At 44.4% G+C, this 16,487-nt stretch overlaps 1 protein-coding gene across 1 annotated transcript in view; it reads right to left on the reverse strand.

The window, feature by feature from the left end:
• Nucleotides 1–16,487, reverse strand: part of prkn (parkin RBR E3 ubiquitin protein ligase) — a 1,016,703-nt gene that overhangs the window by 19,933 nt on the left and 980,283 nt on the right. The gene's annotated exons all lie outside the window — the stretch shown is intronic.

Raw genomic sequence — 16,487 nt, forward strand, 5'->3', positions numbered from 1 at the left:
ACATAGAATTTTCCCACTGACCAATCAGGGAGCCTGTTACTTCTGAAAATTTTAATTAATAAAAATTTTAAATGGAGGTTATGAATAGCCAGCAGTACCGTTTGATAAATGTTCCATTGAGCAAGGTGCCACTAGATGACTAAAGAAAGAAAAAAAGACTTGCATTTATATACCACCTATCACAATCTCAGGACATCCCAAAGCGCTTTACAGTTAATTAAGTACTTTTGAAGTGTAGTCAATGTTGTAATGTAGGAAACGCAGCAGCCAATTTGTGCACAGCAAGGTCCCACAATCAGCAATGTGATCATGACCAAATAATCTGTTTTAGTGATGCTGGTTGAGGGATAAATAGCCAGGCCAGGAGAACTGCCCTGCTCTTCTTCAAAATTTGCCATGGGATCATTTTTTATGTTACCTGAGAGGGCAGATGGGGCCTTGGTTTAACGTCTGACCCAAGATGGCAGCTCTGACGGTGCTGCACACCTGCGGTACTGCACTGAAGTGTCAGCCTAGATTTTGTGCTCTAGTCTCTGGAGTGGGGCTTGAACCCGCAACCTTCTGACTCAGAGGTGAGAGTGCTACTGCAGACGGTTTGACTAACATGTAATGAAGACATGAGTGGGTTGTAGTCAGTCTCAGGAGTGGAAATAGCTGTGAAATATTAGTTTAAACCACATTTAAAATGAAATGGGAATATTTTTCTCCTACCCCCCCAACTCCTATTTAGTTATTTGTTCTGCCTCTTTTAGCACCCCACACTCCCAGATCACGCAAATTCCCAGTTAGAGTAGGCAAGTGAATATGGCCTCTGTCCATGCCGCTCTCCGGAGTACCATTGTCCCACTGGTTAAGTGCCTCCCCTCACTTATAGCCTCCTACAATAGATTGGCTGATCAGGAACCCACAACCTCTCGCTCCATAGATCTAAACACAATGCATGGGTACGTGAAGAATCGAGCCTCCATAAAATATCTCTTTTACATAAGTATTCCTAATGAGAAGGTATGAAGAGTATGTGCACAGTTACTTCACGTATGGCTTAAAGTATATTTAAAAAATCCTAGAATGATTTATCATCTTGTACTCATTATACCTCCCAAAACTCAAAGGGTTAAATTCCCACAATTTTTAAAATAGAGTAATCCTGTTTTTTTGTGGGGTAAAGGAAGAGAAAGAATACAACTTGCTCCCTATAAAACCACTGTTGAATGTTTTTAGAATATTACTACATGACATAAGGTTTTATGAAGGAATTTTCTGTTAAGTATATTTCACAGTATATGGCCATAAGTATCCAAATAGCCTACATACACTGCAATTACTCCCATTTTAGTGCAGGTGAAGCAAGACAGATTCTCAATCAACTGACAATCCAGATCTAGTTAATAAAGTCACACTTTGCCTCCAAATGAGCTGGATTTGCAATCACCTTGACACTGTACTGAGGTAATGTGAATGCACAGAGCCAAAGTCCCTTCAGTCAGAAACACTGATGTCACATGCCACCCAGTGTCTGTTTGAAGCAAGTGCATATTTATAATGCTGCCGCAGTTTCGTTCCTTGCCAGTCTTGCTATCTTCGGGTCTGTGACCATCAAAGTCACTTCCCAAAGCTTCAAACCACAAGTTTAGTTCCAAGTTGGCTGGTATTAACAATTAAGGTTAATACCAGCCAACTTGGAACTAAACGTGTGGTTAATATTTACCCATATCAGCTCAATAAACCGTTGGGAGGCTGACAAGTTGCCTCCCAACGGTTTATTGAGCTGATATGGGTAAATATTATGTTTGGATATGACACTATCACTGCAGTATTTTTTTATATTGAAGACACCGAGCCACCCAGCCAGAAGCCTTGGACTGTTCATTGACAATTCCACATTGTTCAGCTCCATTCACAACTCCTCTGATAATGAAGCAGCCCATGCCAGCCTGTAACAGGACCTGGATAACACTCAGATGTGGGCAGGTAACACTCGCGCCACATAAGTGCCAGGTTAAGACTATCTTGAACAAGAGAAAGCTCAGCCACCTCCCCTTCACCTTCAAAGGCACTCCCGTCAACATCCTGGGGTCACCATTGACCAGATGAACTGGACCAGCCAAATCAACAAAGTGGCTACAAGAGCAGGGCACAGGCTGAGTACTCTGTGACGAGTGGCTCACCTCCTGACCCCTCAAAGCCTCTCCACCATCTGCCAAGCTCAAGTGAAGAGTGTGATGGAATACTCACCACTCGCCTGGATGGATGGGGGGAGCCACAACATCATTCAAGAAGCTCGACACCATCCGGGACAGAGCAGACTGCCTGATCCGCGCCCCTATCACTGGACTCAATATCCACCCCCTCCACCTCCAGTGCACTGTGGCTGCAGTATGTACGATCTATTGGATACAATACAGCAAATTACCATGTTTACTTCAACAGCACCTCCACCCTCCCCAGTGACCTCTATCACCGAGAAGAACAAGAGCAGCAGTGATGTGGGAACACCATCACTTCCAGGTACCCCTTCAAGTCAAACGCCATCCTGACTTAGACGTACATCGTTAACCTTTGATTGTCACTGGGTCAGAACCCTGAAATTCCCTACTTAACGCCACCGGGGGAGCAACATCACCGCAAGGACTGCAGCGGCTCAAGTAGAAGGCCCACCACCACCTTCTCATGGCAACTAGGGATGGGAAATAAACCTCGGCCTTGCCAGCGATGCTCACATCCTGAGAATAAATAAAAAGTGTGAAGTTTGCAACAGTTCAAGGTAATGACATCACCTAAATCTAAATTAAACAGCTCAGCTTGAAAAGCTGGTACCAGCCCTGGCACAATGGGCTGAATGGCCTTCTTCTGTGCTGTCTAGCATTCTATGAAATGCCATCAGCTGCATCACAAGTTAGGTATGCATGAGAACTATCAGGAAGACATCAGGTTTTTTAGTTCTTGCAAGAAAGTAAAAAAGTGATTTTGGCACTGTTTGAATTTATATTTATATATTTCTTGGAGGGAACAAAGTCCTCGGGGAATGGAACATTCTTCCACTTTTGGCACCCAGTGTCAGCATCAAGCACTCCCAGGGAAAGTGCAGAGCCACATCCAGAAAAGCACCCTCTACTCTGCTTTCGCAATATACCCTAACCCCAACCTCGGAAGAATACATCCTTCTATCCCATCTTTATGGACTTCTAGTGAATTTGCCAGTTTACTCGCAACTCGTGGCAGTTTTCTATTGTTAGTTAGCACTCAAAGAATTGGGTTGAAACTACCCAGCACAACGATAAACAATGGAGACCAGTAGTTTGTCCTAGATTCAAACCCAGCTCTGGCGCCTCCCAGTCTCCATGACATAGGAACTTTAAGATTTTCAGGGGAAGAAATTCAACTTTGAAAAATGAAGGTCGGAGGGACTTTTGGGTCACGATCTCTCGCGCCTGATCTCATCTGGAAGTGTGTGCTGGCTGCCAAATTGAAAGCTGACGACTTCTAAGTGTGCAAGGCATCTGCCTGAAAGAGGCGTTAAGCTTCTTGATTATGCAAATCGGGATCCTAATGCCAGTTTTAGGACCCTGAAGCAAACCTGGTCATCAAGTGGGCTGAGCTCGCAATGCGCATGCTCCACCCTGTTGTTCTGGATATTCAGCGGACCTTAAAGGCACCCATCCACAAAAACGTAAGCATACTTGTAATGGTTCCATTTCTGAGGAGCCAGAAGGACTAAGTGTGTTAATCCTGAAAGAAAGAAAGACCTGCATTTATATAGTGCCTTTCACAACCTCAGGTCCTAAAGCGCTTCACAGTGAATTAAGTACTTTTGAAGTGTAGTCACTGTTATAATGTAGAAAATGTAGCAGCCAATTGTTGCACAAGGTCCCGCAAACAGCAATGTGATAACGACTAGATAATCTGATTTAGTGATGCCAGTTGAGGGATAAATATTGGCCAGGACACCTGCTCTTCTTTGCAATAGTGTCATGGGATGTTTTACGTCCACCTGGGAGGGCAGATGAGGCCTCAGTTTAACATCTCATCCAAAAGACAGCACCTCCGACAGTGCAGCATTCCCTCAGTACCACACTGGGAGTGTCAGCCTAGATTGCATACTCAAGTCTCTGGAGTAGGAACGTGAACACACAACCTTCTGATTCAAAGGTAAGAATGCTACCACTAAGCCACAGCTGACACACTTAGAAGCAAGACTGTATCTGTGCACATGGAAATTGTCAGGAAACAAGCCAAACATCAAAAGAAAACCAGTCTTTTGCTGGAAATGCCAAATTCAAACTTTTATTTCTTATTCCAATCAAAAGGGCCAAAAATAACAATCTCTTACTTATTCCAGTACATGTTATTTCCCTATTTGATAACTCATTTTCTCTTAGACTTTAGGTCCTCCCAAGCCACATAGCCCACCATGGCTGACAGTATGGACGTGTGAAGTACACACGTACTTTGGGAACGTTACTCTTGAAGCTGCCATTGGTAGTGCATGAAAATAGCATGTTATTTGCTATGGCTCAGTTTGTAGCACTTTTACCTCTGAGTCAGAAGGTTATGGATTCATAGCCCCACTCCAACAACTTAAGCACATAATCTAGGCTGACACTCCAGTGCGGCACTGAGGAGGCACTGCACTGTCGGAGGTGCCGTCTTTCGGTTGAGATGTTAAACCGAGGCCTTATCTGGCCTCTCAGATGGACATAAAAGATCCCACGGTACTATTTCGAAGAAGAGCAGGAGAGTTCTCCCCGTTGTCCTGGCCAATATTTAACTCTCAACTAGCATCACTAAAACAAATTATCTGGTCATTTATTGCACTGCTGATTGTGGGAACTTGCTGTGCACAAATTGGCTGCTGCATTTCCTATGTTATGACAGTGATTACACTTCAAAAGGACTTTGTTGACTGTAAAGTGTTTTGGGATGTCCTGAGGCCATGAAAGGTGGCATGGAAATGTAAGTTCTTTTTTTCTTTATGGATTGGGCTGTTCTCAGACCTTTCCCACTTTGTGGCTAAATGCCGAACTTCCACTTGAGATTTGCAAAACAGGACTGGCATCCTATCATAAGGTGGGATGAGTAGGCCAATGTGCTGGGCCATTGGGCAGCTGTATGTTTGTATGGTTTAGACTTACTGCCAGTACTTTCAGGTGAATGCATTGCTATTATTCTAATAACCCTGGGCTACGCAGTGCAACTCCTGGAGATATGATGATTAACTGCACGCGTAATAGACGTGAAGCAAACCTTTTAATGTGTACATCCAAATGGACATATGCAAGGACATTGAATAAAATCAGAATGACAGTGCCAGAGCTGACAGAATGCCATCTCTGGTCTTTGCATAAAGGCAATGGGTAGATCTTGATTTTGGGCAACAGTGTAAAATGGGTGATAGTGAGTCAGCAGCCCATTTACATTTCTCCCGCTGACTTCAATGGAAATAAAAATCGAGGGAGGGAATTCCAGAGCTTGGGGCCTAGACAGCTGAAGGCTGGCCGTCAATGGTGGGGCGAAGAAAAGCGGGGATGCACAAGAAGCCGGAATTGGAGGAACACAGAGATCTTGGAGGGTTGTAGGGCTGGAGGAGGTTACAGGGCTAGGAAAGGGCTAGGCCATGAATTTGACCACAAGGTTTTTAAATGTGAGGCATTGCTGGACCAGGAGCCAATGTAGGTTAGCGAGTATAGGGGTGATGGATGAACGAGAATTGTATTACTGATCACTAGTGCTCAACTAATGACCATCGCCCCAGAGAAAAACTTATTACTGAGAATGGATTGACTTCTCCCTCCACTTTATTCATATCTGGAGGGTTTTGAATAGACACTGGTTACGTTTTGTAACCCTTGCTGGCAATTGGCTGAATCATGAGTCAACTGGCTGAGAATCCAGCACAAGTCAAACACAGACTCTGGAATTTCCTTGGAGCTGACTCGCTTCGCCTACATCACTTCACTGGAAGTGTAATAGAAACTGGGGTTTCTGCCGCACTCCCAGTGAAGTGGCAGCGGTGGAGCAGAAAAACCTCTGAGGAAATTTAGGGCCATAATCAAGAAATGCCCAATTGGAAAGAGCTTGACTATGAAGATGATAATAACTTGCTGTTTAAAAGTGTGCAAAAATGGAAGTAAATTGAACTTTAATCATTATAAAACTGAACTGGTTGGACTTGAAAATGAATGCCCAATATTATGAAAGGATGACTGGTGGAAAGGACCACTGTTACAAGTTTTCGGTCACTCCAATAAGCGGTCCCAGCATCTTACATTCAGGAGTGTGCCCATACAGCCCAATATCTAATTATATGATAGCGTAACCCTGGTGGTATAACAATACCTGAATTGGATATTATGGGGGCTAAATTGGGCCACGTAGCGCCCATTGTGTAGGTGCTATGCGGACTCCTAAACCCTGAAAATGGCATCCATGGCGCACATGCACACTTCCGGTGTGATGTGTGCAGGACACCATCTTGATAAAGGTAGCTGTGCGCGCACACCTAACGAATGCCAGCAGCATGTAAAGTAGGGAGATTAAGATTGTAGATCAGTGTGCAACACTGATTTGAAGCAGCCAGCGCTATTTTTGAACTCCCCACTCCAGCCAACGCACTGTCCTAACCTCCCAGAATTGAACAGGAGTTAAGGAGCATGAAGGACCCCCCCCTACCAGCGTTATTTAAAGGGATCATGCAGGAGTTACAGGTTAGTTGCTGGATTAGATATTCTGGCTGTTGGTACAATTGTACGTGTTCGTGGAAGTTTCCTATACATGGAGAAAGTTGCAATATTATATAGAGAGTGGTTTGGATGGTCTTGCAGTAATGTTAGTGGCATTTAAAGTAGTGTGTTGAACAATGTTGCTTCCAGACATGGGTGGCCTGCTAGGGCTTCCTCTGGGAATTGAGCATGACTGGGAGCATGCAGAGAGGCCTCGCAGAGCAGGACATGCTGCTAGAAGAGGTAGGAGGAGGAGGAGGAAGTGGAGGAAGAGGCAGGGAGGCAACAAGGTAGACTGGCCTTGTTTGCCAAGGGGCTGCTTGATCAGATTATGAATGAGAGATACCAGTAACCTCAAGGACACCTCCCCATTCACCAACAGTCCCACACTCCTCACCTTTCCACTCCCATACGACCATCAAATCGTCCTCCTTATGATTACACATTGCTTCCACAGCTCATCACAGAATTGAAAGCCAACTCCAAATGCAAATCCAAATGTATCAATTAAGATAGGTAATAAAGCAAACAAAATGAGACTATTCACCCTTGTGCATTCCCTTAGTGCCTGTCATTTATGTGCCTTTACCTTTCCCAGTACTCTTATGAGGTGCTTCCCCAGTGCTGGAGCATGGGTGGTGGAAGGCTGCTGACCTTCAATGGAGGAGAGTGCAGATGGCCTTGGTGGATGACCTCAAACTGCTCTGGGCCGGGAGGGCCCGGCTTCAGACTGCACCATCTCGGTATGGGATGCAGCAGTCTGGCCTGGCTGGCTGACAGGAAACAGCAAGAGCACTGGCGGAGTGGCAAGGGAGGGAGCAGGAATGCTGTCATCCTGAGAGAGGACAGCAGGTCCGACTGCCATAGCGCCACTACCACTTTCCTGGAGCGGTGCCTCATTAATCCCGGTGGTCTGCTGGAGAACAGATTGCTGGACTGCTGTGATGCCTGGAAGCCCCGTTCCAGAGTGGTACCCAGAGCCATGATAGCAGCAGTCTGAGCCTGAAATGCAGCAGTCTGAGCTTCTAACGCAGCAGTCAGAGCTCCAAATGGAGCATGCAGACCTTGGATGGAAGCTGTTATATCAGTCATCAGATGTTGCATCACAGTGGGTTCCACAGGTGTGCTGATGGAGGTGACCTCCCGTTCCATGTGGGAAGGGTTGGGCGCCAAGCTCTGCGCAAAGCCCTGTGTCAAGTTGGAGCTGGACTCCTCCATGCCCCTTGACATTGTGCGCAGGCTTCTGGCAGGCTTTCCAGTGCATCAAGCATTTGGTTATGTACACCCATCAGCCTTCTTCTGTAGCCTGGCCCATTGAAGTCATCATCTGACTCCTCGGCAGCAGAACTAATGTGCGACCTCGCCCTCCGGCCAGCTGGCACCTGCGGTATTTGTTACCCCGCCCCAGCTCCTACGCACTTGTGCCTGGTGTCTCACCACGTGCAGATCCCTCTTGTATCCTAGCCTCTAAAGTACGCACAGTGTCGGTATCTTGAGCTGGTGGCTGCGAGTGTAGGATCGAGTGTCGGTGTGTCAGCTTCCCCTGCCTCCTCTGACGGTATCTGAAATGACAAAGGAACATGGGTTGAGTTGTGGTGAGGGGAAAGGATAAAGTAAGATGTGCGTGCTTACACCATCTGCAGCACGTGAATTAGAAAAGATTGTGGGCTGAGGAAGAAGCGGGAAGCGAGAAGGAGGATTAGGTATGCAGAGACCCTCATCATCGATACCTCCAGCACCGCCAGTGGCCACGGCCTCAGTCATGGACCACCCAATGATTGACAGCACTCTCTCCTCCATGGGGGTGAGGACGTGTAGGCGCGCCTGTTCTCCCCCAGGTTTTTCCTACTGCCTGCTGTTGTGTTCCACCTTCTCCTGCAAGAAAGAAGGAAGTGTGTCAGTGAGTGACCTGCAAGATATTTGGGTGATGTGGCTGTCATGGTTGACTAGCTGCCATGTGTGTGAGTTGTGGGTGTGTGGCTTGCACCAGTGGTAATGTGTGAGGGTGAGATGCAGCATTTGATTCACAGGGTTGCGTACTGATTGGAAGAGTTTGTTGGTATGTGGGTGAGGGGGGATGTAATGTGTGGAGCAGTGGATGAGGGTAGTGGTGCAGTTGGTAGGAGATGGCAGTTGAAAGTTGAACTCACTCACCTTAACCACTCGTGTCAAATCATTGAACTTCTTCCTGCACTGCATCCATGTGTGTGGAGTGATGCTCCTGGCATTGATCTCGTGCACCACAGCCTCCCACTGCCTCTTGAGGATGTGTCTGGAGGGCCTCCTGCCCCCCTACTGATATAGGATGGCCCTCCGTCTGGCCACTTCTTCCACCAAGGCCTCCAATGCACTGAGTGAGAACCTTGCTGCATGCACTCTCACAGATGCAGCCATTCCTCAATTATCTTCCAGCCCAGGAATCACTTTACACCATTTCCTGCAGCCACAGAGCACCTCCCCTTTAAGAGGTGTAGGCTGCCTTTAAGGAGTGCTAGCCACACCCGATATTGGGGCGCCCTGCTGGCTGCACGCAGCGATCATGTAGATTAGCAGGCAGCACGAATGTTACGTGTTGGCTGCATCTCAACGACCGAGCATGGGTTAATCACGCACTGCGATCGCCGTGCCCGTTTTCGGGGATTAACCAATTTAACCCCTTATGTCTTTTACACATCTCTTCACATGTGGTTCTTCAATTTTTCCAAAGGTGGATTGAGAAACATTTGGTGAAATTAGGCCAGATACAAATAGTTTAGTTGTTTCATTTCACAGACAGCAAGTGAATGTATAGAGCAGCAGTCAATGCAATTAGCACCTTCTTCAGTCAATCTCACTTCTCTCCTCAAAAAATGGGAAAAAATAATAATCTATGCACAAAAGGCCTTTGTGGGAGACATACTTGTTTTTGGCATTACCTTTCTTTCTAGACAACTTCTAACCACAAAATCTAGCCTCCTGCATTTTAGCTTCCAGCTCCAGACCTCAGGCCTATACCTCACAGTCTCTTGTTTAAAACTCACTGGGATCAATTTTAACTTAAAAGCAAAATACTGTGGATCTGGAGATCTGAAATAAAAACAGAAAATGCTGGAGAAGCTCAGCAAGTGAGGCAGCATCTGTGGAGAAAGAAACAGAGTTAACGTTTCAGGTCGAAGACGAAAGGTTCGGGTTCTCCTGCGTGCAGAGGATATTTACCGGAATGGTACCAGGAATGAGGAACTTCAGTTACGTGGAGAGACCAGAGAAGCTGGGATTGTTCTGCTGAGAGCAGAGAAGGTTAAGGTGTTCAAAATTATGAGGTGTTTTGATAGAGTAGATAGGGAAAAACGGTTTCCACTGGCAGGAGGATTGGTAACCAGGGGACGCAGATTTAAGATAATTGGCAAAAAATCCAGGGGGAAATGAGGAGAAATTTTTTTATGCAGCGAGTTATTATGATCTACAATGCACTGCCTGAAAGGGTGGTGGAAGCAGATTCAATAGTAACCTCCAAAAGGGAACTGACTATATACTTGAAAAGGAAAAATTTGCAGGGCCATGGGGAAAGAGCAGGGGAGTGGGACTAATTGATAGCTCTTTCAAAGAGCTGGCACAGATACGATGGGCTGAATGGTCTCCTTCTGTGCTGTATGATTCTATGAGTTAATGACAAATTCTCTGGAAGATTTCAAGGGTGTAATCTGATCTCAGGGTTCAGATGATGTTTGAAAATCATTTGAGAAATGCTCTTACATCGAGTTACACCGAAACTACAACACAGAAACAGGCCATTCGGCCCAACTGGTCTATGCTGGCATTTATGCTCCACACGAGCCCCCTCCCTCTCTACTTCATTTAATCCTATCAGGTTACCCTTCTATTCTTTTCTCCCCCATATGCTTATCTAGCTTTCCCCTTAAATGCATCCATGCTATTTGCCTCAACTACTCCTTATGGTAGGGCGTACCACATTCTTACCACTCTTTGGGTAAAGAAGTTTCTCCTGAATTCCCTATTGGATTTATTAGTGACTATTTTATATTTATATTTAGTTCTGGACTCCCCCAAAAGTGGAAACATTTTCTCTACATCTACCCTATCAAATCCTATCGTTATCTTAAAGACCTCAATCAGGTCACCCCTCAGTCTTCTCTTTTCTAGAGAAAAGAGTCCCGGCCTGTTCAGCCTTTCCTGATAAGGATTTCCTCTCAGTTCTGTTATTATCCTTGTGAATTCTTTTTTGCACCCTCTCCAATGCCTTTACATCCTTTCTATAATGTAGAGACCAGGACTGTGCACAATACCCCAAGTGTGGTTTAACTAAGGTTGTATACAAGTTTAACATGACTTCTTTGCTTTTCAATTCTACCCCTCTAGAAATGAACCCTATTGCTTGATTTGCCTTTCTTATGGCCTTTATAACCTGCGTCACTACTTTTAGTGATTTGTGTATCTGTACCCTTTGATCCCTTTGCTCCTCTATCCCGTTTAGACTCTTATTATCCAAACATAATGTGGCTACCTTATTCTTCCTACCAAAATGCAACACCTCACACTTATCTATATTGAAATTCATTTGCCAATTACATGCCCATTCTGCAAGTTTGTTAATGTCTTCTTGCATTTAGCGCATTCTTCCTTTGCATTAACCATATCCCCCAATTTGGGATCATCTACAAATTTTGAAATTGTACTTCCGATTCCCGAATCCAAATTGTTAATGTAAATTGTGAACAACAGTGGTCCCAGCACTGATCCCTATGGTATACCACTTCCCACCTTTTGCCAGTCTGAGCAACTACCCCTAACTCTGTTTTCTGTTTTGTAGCCAACTTGCTATCCATTCTGCTACCTATCCCGACTCCACATGAGTCTACAATGCAGTACCTTATCGAAGGTCTTTTGGAAATCCAAATATATTACATCGATCGCATTACTCTCATCTACTCTTTCTGTTACTTCTTCAAAGAGTTCAATAAAGTTGGTCAAGTATGACTTTCCCTTCTTAAATCCATGCTGGCTATTCTTTATTATATCTTCATTCTCTAGATGTCTTTCTATTACATCTTTGAGTAAAGATTCCATTATCTTTCCGACCACTGACGCTAAGCTAACTGGTCTATAGTTCCCTGGACTTGGTCTATCTCATTTTTTAAATATAGGAATAACATTAACATGTTGTCTCTTGTGGCTTTATAACAAAATTTGGTCTCCCCTCTGGCACTTTTCACTTTTCTAGTGAATTATTATATATCTGTAATAGTGACTCTGTTATCTACTCCCTAACTTCTTTTAATATTCGTGAATGGAATCCATCCGGACCAGGGGTCTTATCCTCCTTTATTTTGATTAGTTATCAATTATCTCTCCCCTTTCTATCTTAAATGACCTCAAAGGTAGTAATCTCAGGATTGCTACCAGTGCCACGGGCTAGTCAGAGTAGGAATGACAGGATAGCTAGGATGAATACGTGGCTTGAGAGATGGTGCAAGAGGGAGGGATTCAAATTCCTGGGCCATTGGAACCGGTTCTGGGGGAGGTGGGACCAGTACAAATTGAACGGTCTGCATCTGGGCAGGACTGGAACCAATGTCCTAGGGGGAGTGTTTGCTAGTGCTGTTGGGGAGGGTTTGAACTAATGTGGCAGGGGGATGGGAACCGATGCAGGAAGTCAGTGGGAAGTAAAGTGGTGACAGAAACAAAAGGCAGTAAGGGAGAGTGTACAAAACATGACCGGACAGATGGTCTGGGAAAGCAGGGCAAAGACCAAGGGAAGTCTAGATCAAACTGCATTTATTTCAATGCAAGAAGTCTGATGGGCAAGGCAGATGAACTCAGGGCATGGATGGGTACATGGGACTGGGATGTTATAGCTATTACTGAAACATGGCTAAGGGAGGGGCAGGACTGGCAGCTCAATGTTCCAGGGTACAGATGCTATAGGAAAGATAGAGCAGGAGGTAAGAGAGGAGGAGGAGTTGCGTTCTTGATTAGGGAGAACATCACGGCAGTAGTGAGAGGGGATATATCCGAGGGTTCGCCCACTGAGTCTATATGGGTAGAACTGAAAAATAAGAAGGGAGAGATCACTTTGATAGGATTGTACTACAGACCCCCAAAAAGTCAATGGGAAATTGAGGAGCAAATATGTAAGGAGATTACAGACAGCTGCAAGAAAAATAGGGTGGTAATAGTAGGGGACTTTAACTTTCCCAACATTGACTGGGACAGCCATAGCATTAGGGGCTTGGATGGAGAGAAATTTGTTGAGTGTATTCAGGAGGAATTTCTCATTCAGTATGTGGATGGCCCGACTAGAGAGGGGGCAAAACTTGACCTCCTCTTGGGAAATAAGGAAGGGCAGGTGACAGAAGTGTTAGTGAGGGATCACTTTGGGACCAGTGATCATAATTCCATCAAGTCCCGGTAGCATCCTAGTAAATCTTTTCTGCACTCTTTCTAGTTTAATAATATCCTTTCTATAATAGGTTTAAGATAGCTATGGAGAATGATAGGTCTGGCCCAAAAGTTAAAATTCTAAATTGGGGAAAGGCCAATTTTGATGGTATTAGACAGGAACTTTCAGAAGTTGATTGGGAGAGTCTGTTGGCAGGCAAAGGGACGTCTGGTAAGTGGGAGGCTTTCAAAAGTGTGTGAACCAGGGTTCAGGGTAAGCATATTCCTTATAAAGTGAAGGGCAAGGCTGGTAGAAGTAGGGAACCTTGGATGACTCGGGAGATTGAGGCCCTAGTCAAAAAGAAGAAGGAGGCATATGACATGCATAGGCAGCTGGGATCAAGTGGATCCCTTGAAGAGTATAGAGATTGCCGGAGTGGAGTTAAGAGAGAAATCAGGAGGGCAAAAAGGGGACATGAGATTGCTTTGGCAGATAAGGCAAAGGAGAATCCAAAGAGCTTCTACAAATACATAAAGGGCAAAAGAGTAACTAGGGAGAGAGTAGGGCCTCTTAAGGATCAACAAGGTCATCTATGTGCGGAACCACAAGAGATGGGTGAGATCCTGAATGAATATTTCACATCGGTATTTACGGTTGAGAAAGGCATGGATGTTAGGGAACTTGGGGAAATAAATAGTGATGTTTTGAGGAGTGCACATATTACAGAGAGGGAGGTGCTGAAAGTCTTAATGCGCATCAAGGTAGATAAATCTCCGGGACCTGATGAAATGTATCCCAGGACGTTATGGGAGGTTAGGGAGGAAATTGCGGGTCCCCTAGCAGAAATATTTGAATCATCGACAGCTACAGGTGAGGTGCCTGAAGATTGGAGGGTAGCAAATGTTGTGCCTTTGTTTAAGAAGGACGGCAGGGAAAAGCCTGGGAACTACAGACCGGTGAGCCTGACATCTGTAGTGGATAAGTTGTTAGAGGGTGTTCTGAGGGACAGGATATACAGGCATTTGGAGAGGCAGGGACTGATTAGGAACAGTCAGCATGGTTTTGTGAGAGGAAAATCATGTCTCACGAATTTGATTGAGTTTTTTGAAGGGGTAACCAAGAAGATAGATGAGGGCTGTGCAGTAGACATGGTCTACATGGACTTCAGCAAAGCCTTTGACAAGGAACCGCATGGTAGGTTGTTACATAAGGTTAAATCGCACGGGATCCAAGGTGAGGTAGCCAATTGGATACAAAATTGGCTTGACGACAGAAGACAGAGGGTGGTTGTAGAGGGTTGTTTTTCAAACTGGAGGCCTTTGTCCAGCGGTGTGCCTCAGGGATTGGTGCTGGGTCCGCTGTTATTTGTTATTTATATTAATGATTTGGATGAGAATTTAGGAGGCATGGTTAGTAAGTTTGCAGATGACACCAAGATTGGTGGCATTGTGGACAGTGAAGAAGGTTATCTAGGATTGCAACGGGATCTTGATAAATTGGGCCAGTGGGCCGATAAATGGCAGATGGAGTTTAATTTAGATAAATGTGAGGTGATGCATTTTGGTAGATCGAATTGGGCCAGGACCTACTCCGTTAATGGTAGGGCGTTGGGGAGAGTTATAGAACAAAGAGATCTAGGAGTACAGGTTCATAGCTCCTTGAAAGTGGAGTCACAGGTGGATAGGGTGGTGAAGAAGGCATTCGGCATGCTTGGTTTCATTGGTCAGAACATTGAATACAGGAGTTGGGATGTCTTGTTGAAGTTGTACAAGACATTAGTAAGGCCACACTTGGAATACTGTGTACAGTTCTGGTCACCCTATTATAGAAAGGATATTATTAAACTAGAAAGAGTGCAGAAAAGATTTACTAGGATGCTACCGGGACTCGATGGTTTGACTTATAGGGAGAGGTTAGACAGACTGGGACTTTTTTCCCTGGAGAGTAGGAGGTTTAGGGGTGATCTTATAGAAGTCTATAAAATAATGAGGGGCATAGATAAGGTAGATAGTCAAAATCTTTTCCCAAAGGTAGGGGAGTCTATAACGAGGGGGCATAGATTTAAGGTGAGAGGGGAGAGATACAAAAGGGTCCAGAGGGGCAATTTTTTCACTCAAAGGGTGGTGAGTGTCTGGAACGAGCTGCCAGAGGCAGTAGTAGAGGCGGGTATAATTTTGTCTTTTAAAAAGCATTTGGACAGTTACATGGGTAAGATGGGTATAGAGGAATATGGGCCAAGTGCAGGCAATTGGGACTAGCTTAGTGGTATAAACTGGGCGACATGGACATGTTGGGCCGAAGGGCCTGTTTCCATGTTGTAACTTTTATGATTCTATATCTTTTTTGACCTCTTCTTCTAATGTTCTGCCCACCTTGTTAGTCTCCCTAGTAAATATGGAGGCAAAGTGACTATTCAATATTTCTGCCATTTTACTGTTGTTACCTGTGAGCGTATCTTGTGCATCCCTTAGTGGCCCTATCCCTATTCTGATTTTTCTTTGTGTGTCAATAATATTTTACTATTTCTTTTTATATTCTTTGATAATTTAATCTCGTAGTTCCTCTTTGCTTTCCTAATTGCTTTTTTGATTTCTTTCCTAACCTCCTTGTATTCCCTTTTGTCATCCTCTCCTTTGTTGTCTATGTACTCAGTGTATGTTTTTTTCTTTAGTTTCAATTTTGCCCTTATTTCTTTGTTCATCCACGGTGTATCATTACTGGCTAGTTTGTTCTTGCTTTTTAGTGGGATATATTTCTCCTGAACTGTATTGATCACCGTTTTGAATATTATCCACTGATGTTCTATTTCTTTGCCTGTCAAAATTGTTTTCCAGTTTACCTGCCCTAGTTCCATTCTCATCCTCTCAAAATTAACTTTTTTCTAGTTTATTACTTTGGTCTTTGTCTTACTTATGTCTTTCTCAATCATCATTTTAAACCGTATTATGTTATGATCACTATTGCCCAGATGTTCCCCTATGCTTACTTCTCTTATTTGTTCTGGTTCATTTACAATTACTAGATCCAGCAGTGATTCCTCTCTATTTGGGCTTCTCACATACTGGGTAAGAAAGGAGTCATGTACAGACTGCAAATACTCCATTCCCTTTTCTCCTTTCCCTACCTCTTCTTGCCAGTTTATTTGGGGGTAGTTGAAATCTCCCATGATTATTATTCAATGTTTTTTACTCATTTCATAGATTTGTCTACATACTTTTTCCTTCACTTCCCTCCCACTATTAGGTGGTCTGTAGAATATACCTATTAACGTGATCGATCCCTTCTTATCCTTTGTCTGAATCCATATAGATTCTGTTTCTATCTTAATGTTACTTATGCTCCTTTTTTTCTATTGCCATTATGTTGTCTCTTGTGGCTTTTTAACAAAATTT

Source organism: Heptranchias perlo, chromosome 8, assembly GCF_035084215.1.
Source record: "Heptranchias perlo isolate sHepPer1 chromosome 8, sHepPer1.hap1, whole genome shotgun sequence".
Classification (NCBI taxonomy): Eukaryota; Metazoa; Chordata; class Chondrichthyes; order Hexanchiformes; family Hexanchidae; genus Heptranchias; species Heptranchias perlo.